At 43.8% G+C, this 10,421-nt stretch overlaps 1 protein-coding gene across 1 annotated transcript in view; it reads left to right on the top strand.

Annotated features, from left to right (window-relative positions):
• The first annotated feature begins 9,894 nt into the window (after positions 1-9,894).
• The window catches only part of FFAR2 (free fatty acid receptor 2), a 2,595-nt gene continuing 2,068 nt past the window's right edge, over positions 9,895-10,421 (top strand). Inside the window, 1 exon segment of the mRNA XM_010849004.1 lies at positions 9,895-9,962. The gene's annotated coding sequence lies outside the window, so the exon portion shown is untranslated.

The raw sequence follows: 10,421 nt of genomic DNA on the forward strand, positions 1-10,421 counted from the left end.
TCCTCTTACATCAGAAATCCACCTCTGCCTCTTTCCTATAAGAACATTTGTGATGTATAAGGCTCACCCACATAATCTAGAATAATCTCTCCATCACAGAACTCTTAAAAAAATTTTTTTTCCATTGGAGTATAGTTGATTTACAACATTGTATTAGTTTCAGGTGTATAGCAAAGTGAATCAGTTATATATATACATGTATCCACTCTTTTTTAAGTTTCTTTTCCCATATAGGCTTACAGAGCATTGAGTAGAGTTCCCTGTGCTATACAGTAGGTCCTTATTAGTTATCTACTTTATATATAGTAGTATGTACATGTAAATCCCAATTTTCCAATGTATCCCTCCCCCACTTTCCCTCCTGGTAACCATAAATTTGCCTTCTACATTAGTGACTCTACTTCTGTTTTGTAAATAATTTCATTTGTACCCTTTTTAAAGATTACACATATAAGTGATATCATATGATATTTGTCTGACTTTCTTCACTCAGCATGACAATTCCAGGTTCATTAATATTGCTGCATATGGCATTAATGCATTCTTTTTAATGACTGTGTAATATTCTAATATATATATATATATATATACACACCATATCTTCTTCATCCATTCCTCTGTTGATGGACATCTAGGTTGCTTTCATGTCCTGGCTACTGCAAATAGTGCTGCTGTGAACATTGGAGTTCCATCATAGCACTCTCAATTACACCTGTAAAATCCATTTCTTTGCCATGTAATGTAATATTCACAGGTTCACGGGATTAGGTTGTGGGTATCTCTTGGAGGGACCATTATTCAGCCATCACAGTTGGTATTATTGCCCAAGAGTGCAGTCTTATTAACACCAAGCAGGTGTTAATGTGAAGAGTGTGAAGGAGGGAGAGGTCTCTGCAGAGGGAGGTTGGTGTGTGGTTACCAGTGGTATGTGGTAAAAACCCACAATGCCCCCAGCAGAGGCCAACAGAAACAGGGTCTGCAGACAACTCCCAACATGCTGGTCCTGACCTGCTCCTTCTTATTTCTCTTCTTCAGTAGTGTGCCAGTATTCAGGATGGCTATGTAAAGGGTGCAGGATTGGAGGCCATCACTAGAGAGATGACAGCAAAGCACTGGATAAGAGGCAGCTGAAGAGGAGATGCAAGTGGGGAAGGGTGTAGCCTGTCCTCCATACTATCATAAGGCCTTCAGGGCTCTGAAGGGTAATTCACACATGAGAGTAGGTTGAACTGCACTGGCACAGCAGAGCAACAAAATCTCAAAGTCTGTTTTGGATGCGCTGGTCTAGAATCATCTTCCCTCTCACTCCCCAGGGAAGTTCCATTCTCCCTGGCATTCTGAAGCTCTCCATTGATTGTTGTTTATTTAAAGTCATGGACAGAGGAGCCTGGTGGGCTACAGTCCACTGGGTTGCAAAGAGTCAGATATAACTTAGAGACTAAACAACAACAACAACAAAAATCCCAAATTTCAATGGGTCCTCTCTACCTCCACTGGTACCTTCTCCTGAATCCACATCATCATCAGTCCTCCCCAGATGACTCCTATGTACTTCTATTTGATTTCTCTGCTTCCAGCTTCATCCCCCTGAAGACCCTTCTTCACATAAAGCCTCCCTGAGCTTCTCAGATCTCATCCCCTCACTCTCCTCTTATGGTCCCTGTGAGTGACTTCCCACAGCTTATGAATGGAATTCCAACTTCTTACTGTGATCAGTAAGGCCCTGCATAGTCTCGCCTGGCTCACCATGCTCCAATCACACTGGCTCTTCTGCTCCCCAACACGTTAAGGTGCTTTCTGCCTGGCATTTGCGGGTTCTCCACCTAGACCACTCCGCTGCCGAACTTGACACAGCCCCTTCACTAAATTCAGCTCAACCTAGCAGATGTCGGCTCAGCTCAACGGTAACCTCAGAAACAGCTTCTCTGACTCCTGCCACCCATGATCACTCTCCCTGTCATTATCCCGGTTCGTTTCATTCATCGTAACTGTGTAATTCCTCCTTTATTCCTATTTGCTTGTTTGCTTATCTCCCTCCACTAGAATGTGACTGCCCTCCATGAGTGTGAGACCACACCTATTTTTTTGACCCCCGATAACCCTGGTGCTTGGCACAGATCCCACCACATTCTAGGGAGTAGATACATGTTTGTCGAATGAATGAATGAAACTACAGCTCCTTACTTATTGTCGGTGCTGCTACTGGCAAAATCCTGCATTCCGTTTAACTTTTAGATATTTTATATCTACACCTTCCTCTTATTTGCTAAGCAAGATCTACATAATAAAGGTACACTAGCCTGAATTATCAATGTTGATGGTGAGGAAGGATCCCTGTAGCTTCCAGCAAAATAATGCTGCTGCAGTGCTGAGTCATGTCTGACTCTTTGTGACCCTGTGGACTGTACCTTATCAGGCTCCTCTGTTCATGGGATTTCCCAGGCAAGAACACTGGAGTGGGTTGCCATTTTCCAGGGAGCAAAAGTATTGTGAGTCCCTTAATCTACAAGAGAGCTCCCAAATGATTACTGGGTGGAATTTCTTGTGCTGGTCCCAGGAGAAGATAAATGGAGGCATCTGAGGACAAATATCTTTGAGCTTTTGAAAACAACTCCTCTCTATTCCAATTCTTCCACTTACCCATCCACACGTCACCCAGGAAATAATTATTAAGTGTCTAATATGTGCCATGCTCTATGCCAGGCCCTGGGGATACAATGGTGAGCAAAACAGCCATATTCCCTGACATTATGGATAAAAAGGGAGACAGACATTAAGCAAATCCTCTCACAAAGAAGTGTAGATATGTGCTATGAAGAAATGAGATATGTGCTATGAAGAAATAGTAAATGGTGCTATGAGAGCAACGAACAATGAGAAAAACAAAATTTTTTAAGAAATGAAATCTGCAACAGCATGAAAAATACTTAGGAATTAATTTAAGAAAAGATGTGGAAAACCTCTATGTTGAACACTGGAAAGCACTGCCAAGAGTAATGAACCTAAACAAATGGAGAGATATGTCACGTTCATAGATTGAAAGCCTTAATATTGTTCTGGTGTCGATAGTCCCAAATTGACCTATGGCTTTAATACAAGCCCAGTCAAAATCCCAGCATACTTTTTTGTAGAAACTGACTTATATGGAAATGCAAATGACCTGGGAAAGACAAAACAACTTCAGAAAAGAAGAACAAAGTTGGAAGACTTACACCAACCAACTTTAAGACTTATTATAAAACTATGGTAATCAAGACTGTGTGGAAATGGTGGAAGGAAAGACATAAAGATCACTAACAGCAGGAAAGATATTTAAGAAAATAGGCCCACTCATATACATACAACCAATTCATTTTCAGTAAAGGTGCCCAGGCAATTCAACAGGGAAAGGAAGTCTGGAATTGTATAGGTTGGTAAAAGTTTCTTAGGACATAAAAGCACAAACTGTAAAAGAAAGACTAGATAAATTAGACTTTATCAAAATGCAGAACTTTTGTTCAAGAGACGATTAAGAAAACAAAAAGATAAGTCCATAGAGTAAGAGAAAATCTTTACAATACATATAGCTAATGTATGACTAGTACCCAGATACTAAAGAATTCTCAGAACTCATCAAAATAATCCAATTTTTTTTAATGAGCAAAAGGCTTGAACAGACACTTCACAAAAGAAGATAAATGAATGGCCAAGAAGTACTTAAAAGATGCTCCGCATCAACAGTTGGCAGAGAAATGCAAATAAAAACCACAATGAGATTCCGCAACCCACTAAAAAGAATGCCTAAAACTTAAGACTAACCAATATAAAGTGCTGGTGAGATGTGGAACAACCAGATGATCACGCATTGCCGGTGGGAATAAAAATGGTACAGCCAGCTGGGAAAATTGGCAGGTTCTTTAAAGGTCAAACAAACACTTTTCCATACGATCTTGCCAATACACTCCCAGGTATTGCCCAAGAGAACTGAAAACATACTCACACAAAGACATGAACAATGAAATACAGAGCAGCTTCATTTACACAAGTCAAAAACTGAAGGAAAGAACAAATGTCTATCAACAGGTAGATGCATACATAAAATATAAAGCCTCTTAAAGGCTTTATATGTGATGAGAACATATAAATAGGGAATCTAACTCAATCTAGGAGGTCAGGGAGGGTTTTCTGAAGGAAGAAGAAGATACCAGAAAGACTAAGGATTAAGTAGGGAGGCTGGAGTGGGTAATGAGGAATAAAGAGCATTTCAGGCAGAGGCTGCCAGGGGCCCTGGCCAAAGGAAAGATGTCACATTCACAGAAGTGAAAGATAGTCCTGCTTACAGAGCAAGGAAAGAGATGAGTGATCTGAGTTAAGGCTGGAAGTTGGCAAGGGCCATGTCAGGTGGGCCTTATAGCCTTTGTGAAGGGTTCTGATATTTATCCTTGAAGCAGTAAGAAGCCTCTGAAAGGATTTTTTAAAAGAGTGTGGTATAATTGGCTTGACATTTTAAGAAAGAACCCACTATGGGCTTCCCTGATGGCTCAGTGGTAAAAATCTGCCTGCCAATGCAGGAGACACGGGTTCAATCCCTGATCCAGGAAGATCCTACATATCTCGGAGCAACTGAGCCTGTGTACCACAACTACCGAGCCTGTAATTCTGTAAGCCCAGGAGCCGCAACTACTGAAGCCAGCGTGCTTCAGGGCCCACACTCCTCAACAAGAGAGGAGAGGTTCTCAACACTACAATGAGAAGCCCTTGCACCTCAACTAGAGAGTACCTTGTGCCACAGCGAAGACCCAGCACAGCCAAATAAATAAAAAAAATTATATTTTTAAAGTACTTTCAATCTTTAAAAAAAAGAAAGAACCTACTAAATGCAGTATGACTGAAACTGACTTTCTGGACAGTGAGTGGCTCTGAGCGAGCGGGTCATGGCCTCTGCTGAAGGTAACCAATGGCTGTGGCTTACACCGAGATGGAATGATGGAGATGCAGAGAGATGGACAGATTTCGTTAGGCATTTGAGAAGTATGCTGAGCTACATTCAGGGCACAAGGAAGAAAATGGTGTTAAGACTGACTTTAAGATTGCCCCTAAGACTATGGCTCAGGGATGAAATGGGAAGAGATCCCCTTACCTAGCATGGAGAATGGAGAATGCTGGAAGAAGCTTTAATTTGGTGGATAATGTCTAAAGTGAGGTCCAGACACAATGAATTTGAGGTGCCTGGGAGACATCCAAATGACAGGGCGTCCTAGGTAGTTACAGTGTGGATGTTAAAGCTCAAAGAAGCCCAGGATAGAGATTCAAAATTAGGTGTTATGAAGGTGGTCATTGATGCTGTAGAAATGGATGCAACAGACTAGAAAGAGAGCATGGACGAGGATAGGAAAGAACCTAGAACGAAGTCTTAAGGAACTCCAAACTTTAGAGGGTGAGTAGGAAAAGATGAGCTAGCCAAGGAAATTAAGAAGTGACCAAAGAAAAAGCAGGGACACCAGAAGAGCACAACATATTGTAACTCATGGAAAGAGAATGTCTCAAGGAGGGTGTGGAAATTGTGTGGAAAACTAATCAAATAGGAAGAAAATGTCCACTGAATTTAGTAACAGAGAATCACTACTCAAGAAGAGCAGATCCTATGGGAAAACAGGGATGTAAGTCAGATTAGAGTGGACTGAGGGATTTCTTTGGAAGGAATGATGCTAAAGCTGAAACTCCAGTACTTTGGCCACCTCATGCGAAGAGTTGACTCATTGGAAAAGACTCTGATGCTGGGAGGGATTGGGGGCAGGAGGAGAAGGGGACGACAGAGGATGAGATGGCTTGATGCCATCACTGACTCGATGGATGTGAGTCTCAGTGAACTCCAGGAGTTGGTGATGGACAGGGAGGCCTGGCGTGCTGCGATTCATGGGGTCACAAAGAGTCAGACACGACTGAGTGACTGATCTGAACTGAACTGAGGGATGACTAAGGAATAAGGAAGTGGAGAAAGTAATTCTAGGTAACTTTAGATAATGGGTTTAACTTCCTATTATAATAAACGTGAAGATGACAGAAAACTGAACTTGGGAGAGATTGTGAAAGATATGACTTCTGTGAAAGCTCACCCCTTGAATTCACCCTGGAGGTTGCATTTCCTTCTCTTGTGACATAGGTGAGCATCGTGAATCAAGAATTCAAAAATTTCCTTCATTATGCCATCTTCATAACTACTGTGAACATAGAGAAGGGAGTTTATGGGGAGCTTTCAACACAGGTGACACACAATAGTGGTATGGGAGAAGTGTGAGGTGGGGAAAAGAGAGGCAGAGACAAAGAAGTGGTCCTAACCACTCAGCACCTGTTTTCCACTGTTTCCACTGTGCAATTAACTCCAGATCCTTGTGACTATTTATAGGAAATCATAAAAGCAAAACGACATGAATAAATTTGGTAGCAAGCAACAGAGAATAGTCTGTTCCTTAGTTCCCTAGTTAATCTGGGAAATGCATGTGTGTGTCTGGGGAAGGAATTAAATGAAAAGATAGAACTCCTTGGTTCTAGAGGAGAGGAGAACTGAAGAGAAAGAGAAGCGAAATGTTAAGATACTTAGGACGATTTGAGAGCATAGCACTGACATATATACACTACCACATGTAAAGCAGATAGCTAGTAGGAAGCTGCTGCATAGCACAGGGAGCTCAGCTCGGTGCTCTATGATGACCTAAAGGGGTGGGATGGGTGTGATGGTGGGAGGGAGCTTCAAGAGGGAGGGGATATATGCATATATACAGCTGATTCACATTGCTGTACAGCAGAAACTAACACAATATTGTAAAGCAATTATCAGTCAGTCACTGAGTTTAGTCACTCAGTCATGTCTGGCTCTTTGCAACCCCATGGATTGCAGCACACAAGGCTTCCCTGTCCATCACCAACTCCCGGAGCTTGCTCAAACTCATGTCCATAGAGTCAGTGATGCCATCCAACCATCTCATCCTCTGTCATCCCCTTCTCTTCTCACCTTCAATCTTTCCCAGCACCAGGGTCTTTTCAAATGAGTCAGTTCTTCACATCAGGTGGCCAAAGTATTAGAGTTTCAGCTTCAGCATCAGTCCTTCCAATGAATATTCAGGACTGATTTCCTTTAGGGTTTACTGGTTGGCTCTCCTTGCAGTCCAAGGGACTCTCAAGAGTCTTCTCCAACACCACAGTTCAAAAGCATCAATTCTTTGGCACTCAGCTTTCTTTATGGTCCAACTCTCACATCCATACATGACTACTAGAAAAACCATAGCTTTGACTAGACAGACCTTGTTGGCAAAGTAACATCTCTGCTTTTTAATATGCTGTCTAGGTTGGTCATAGCTTTTCTTCCAAGGAGCAAGTGTCTTTTAATCTCATGGCTGCAGTCACCATCTGCAGTGACTTTGGAGCCCAGAAAAATAAAGTCTCTCACTGTTTTGATTGTTTCTCCATCTATTTGCCATGAAGTGATGGGACTGGATGCCAGGATCTTAGTTTTCTGAATGTTGAATTTTAAGTCAACTTTTTCACTCTCCACTTTCACGTTCATCAAGAGGCTCTTTCATTCCTCTTCACTTTCTGCCATAAGGGTGGTGTCATCTGTGTATCTGAGGTTATTGATATTTCTCCCGGCAATCTTGATTCCAGCCTGTGCTTCATCCAGTCTGGCATTTCACATGATGTATTCTGCATATAAGTTAAATAAGCAGGGTGACAATATAGAGCCTTGACATACTCCTTTCCTGATTTGGAACTAGTCTGTTGTTCCATGTCCAGTTCTAACTGTTGCTTCTTGATCTGCATGCAAATTTCTCAGGAGGCAGGTAAGGTGGTCTGGTATTCCCATCTCTTGAAGAATTTTCCACAGTTTGTTGTGATCCACACAGTCAAAGGCTTTGGTATAATCAATAAAGCAGAGGTAGATGTTTTCCTGGAACTCTCTTGCTTTGTTGATGATGATTATACTCCAATTTAAAAACATTAATAAAAAAATTTTTTTAAATACCTGGACCTGGGGTTCTAGGCCACAAAACTAATGACTAAATAAGGAGTAAATGCAAGCCCTAAGGAAAGAACAGAGATTCTCTGAGCAGGGATAAGACCACAGATGGGAAACCAGAGACCTGTTACCTGTGTCAAGAGAAAACACATTCTGATTATCTTTGTTTCCTCAGGTGTGTGTTTCAGAAGGCCTTTGAGGAGATTCCAAGCCAGAGCTATATAAGTCAGAGAGGGAGAAATTGTGAGAAAGGAACACGGGTGGCTAAGAGGTTGGGTCAGCCTGCAGGAATAGGAACTATACAGGGGAAGGGAATGCAGCCTGAACACCACTCCCCAAGGAAGGGCCATGCAGGCACACAGAGTTCCCTGAGTTCCTGCCGCTTTCCCAAGTCAGATGGCATGTCTGTGCCCTCAGCCTCCAGATAGTCTACCAGGTGGCTCACTCTCTAGGAAGCTGTCCAACTGGCTTGGGAGGAGGGACCACGTCCGCTTATGGGCATCCATTACGTGTAAAGCACTGGCTTGTATCCTTTATCTATGCTGCCTTGGGGACCCCTCACAGAAGTCCTGGGATGTAAGTATTCCCGTCCTCGCTCAAATATCAAGGAAACCAAAGTTCAGAAAATTGATCTGCCTCAAGGTCACAACGAAGGGACTTGGATTTGCACCCACATCTTCATTTGGGGCTTGCCTGGTGGCTCAGCTTGTAAAGAATCTGCCTGCAATGCGGGAGACCTGGGTTCGATCCCTGGGTTGGAAAGATCCCCTGGAGAAGGAAATGGCAACCCACTCCCATATTCTGGCCTGAAGAATTCCATGGACAGAGGAGCCTGGCAGACTACAGTCCATGGGGTCGCAAAGAGTCTAGACATGACTGAGTGCATTTCACTTCACTTCACTGCGTGATTTTAAATCCCACACTGTTTCCACCCCAACAAGACATAGGCTAGGAGAAAGCGATCAGTTTCAACTGGGAAGGCTAAAGAAACTTGTTGGGGGCAGAGGGCAGGAAACTCTACGTAAAGTGGAAAATTGAAGAAGAAAAGGAAGTATAAAACTCTTATTGGAGACTGAGTAGAATTACAGAAGAAATCGCCTAGAAAAGAGAAGACGATGAAATAATCTGACTTGGGAAATGGGGGGAAAATGCCTGGGATTGAAAAAAAATTCAGGAACTAAGGACAGAAAATCTGGATTTGGAAATCAGAGTGAGGATCTCTGGGCAGGTGGTGGGGAGTAAAGATGCTCACATCCTTTCCTTTGGGTTCGAGAGGAGACAGCGCTCAATTACTGAGCTTCCCCTCTTCGGTCACATGACCATTGCTGATATAAAAGCTTTCTACCAGCCAAGTTTCTTACCACTTTTTGCTGTGTGAAATGGGCGGTAGCCGTGGCTAATGCTCTGTTCCTCTTTCCCAGAAGCTTTCAGCCTCTCCTTCAAGACTAATCCCAAGAAGCCATTTATCCCGAAGGAAGACAAGGCAAGGCAGCTTGCTTAATGCTTGCACTCTGGGAAGTGATGCCAGGATCAGCAATGGAGGGGAAAGCATTGGGGGTGGCTGGAGGAAACTGACTGTGAGAGGATCAAACCCAGAAACAGCAGCCAACAGGGGCAAAAAATTGTGGAGCAGACGCTAACCCTGGAGAGAGGATGGAGGGGCCAGACAGCGTGCGGGCAGTGAGGCTGACAAGCCAAACGGAAACTGTTACCCCATTAAGAAGAGTTGCTCTGTTTGTTATCAAAACACCCGGCTCAGGAGCAGTGACAGCCCGTGTGCTTTTCTGAATATTCTCTGAAGTCTCTCGGGGGACAAGAGACCATAGGATATTGTGGGCTCACCCCTCCTCCCCGCGCCCCCTCCCCGCACTTCTCCAGCTTCCTCTTTGCAATCTAGTCCAAGTCCGTATTGGACTGGGGAGGGAGAGGCGGAGAAGAATTTGTGTTCTGCAAAAGGAGAGGAAAACAGGTAAGGGGATGGATGGGGGGCTGGGCACCTGCTGCCTGGGCCAGTGGCAGGGTCCTGAGGAGGAACCAGCCCTAGGTCACAGGGCCTGGGTTTTCAGAGCCCGAGTTCTTCTGAGAGAAGTCTTCGAATACCCTCCTTGCTGGGGTGAGGCTTGCCTTTTCTCCCTGCAGGTCTCTGACTTGGGAAAGGACTTGAGGAAGGTTGCAGACTGCTAACAGTAACTTCCTGTGTCCGGGAGGAGAGAAGGAGAGAGGCTGGGAGAACCACAGGGGGAATTCCCTTGGGCAGCCAAGGGTTGGTCTCCCCCAGAGACACATGATGGCAAACGTACTAACTACTGCTTAATATCCCGCCCCAAACAAAGTCAATAATTGCTCTGGGCAGTTCTGGCAGGTGGTGTGAACAAGCAGTGGTGGGGGCAGAAAGCCCTGGCCTGGGAAAGGGAGCATGCCGGGGAAG

This window comes from Bison bison, unplaced genomic scaffold (assembly GCF_000754665.1).
Source record: "Bison bison bison isolate TAMUID 2011002044 unplaced genomic scaffold, Bison_UMD1.0 scf7180017864280, whole genome shotgun sequence".
Lineage (NCBI taxonomy): Eukaryota > Metazoa > Chordata > Mammalia > Artiodactyla > Bovidae > Bison > Bison bison.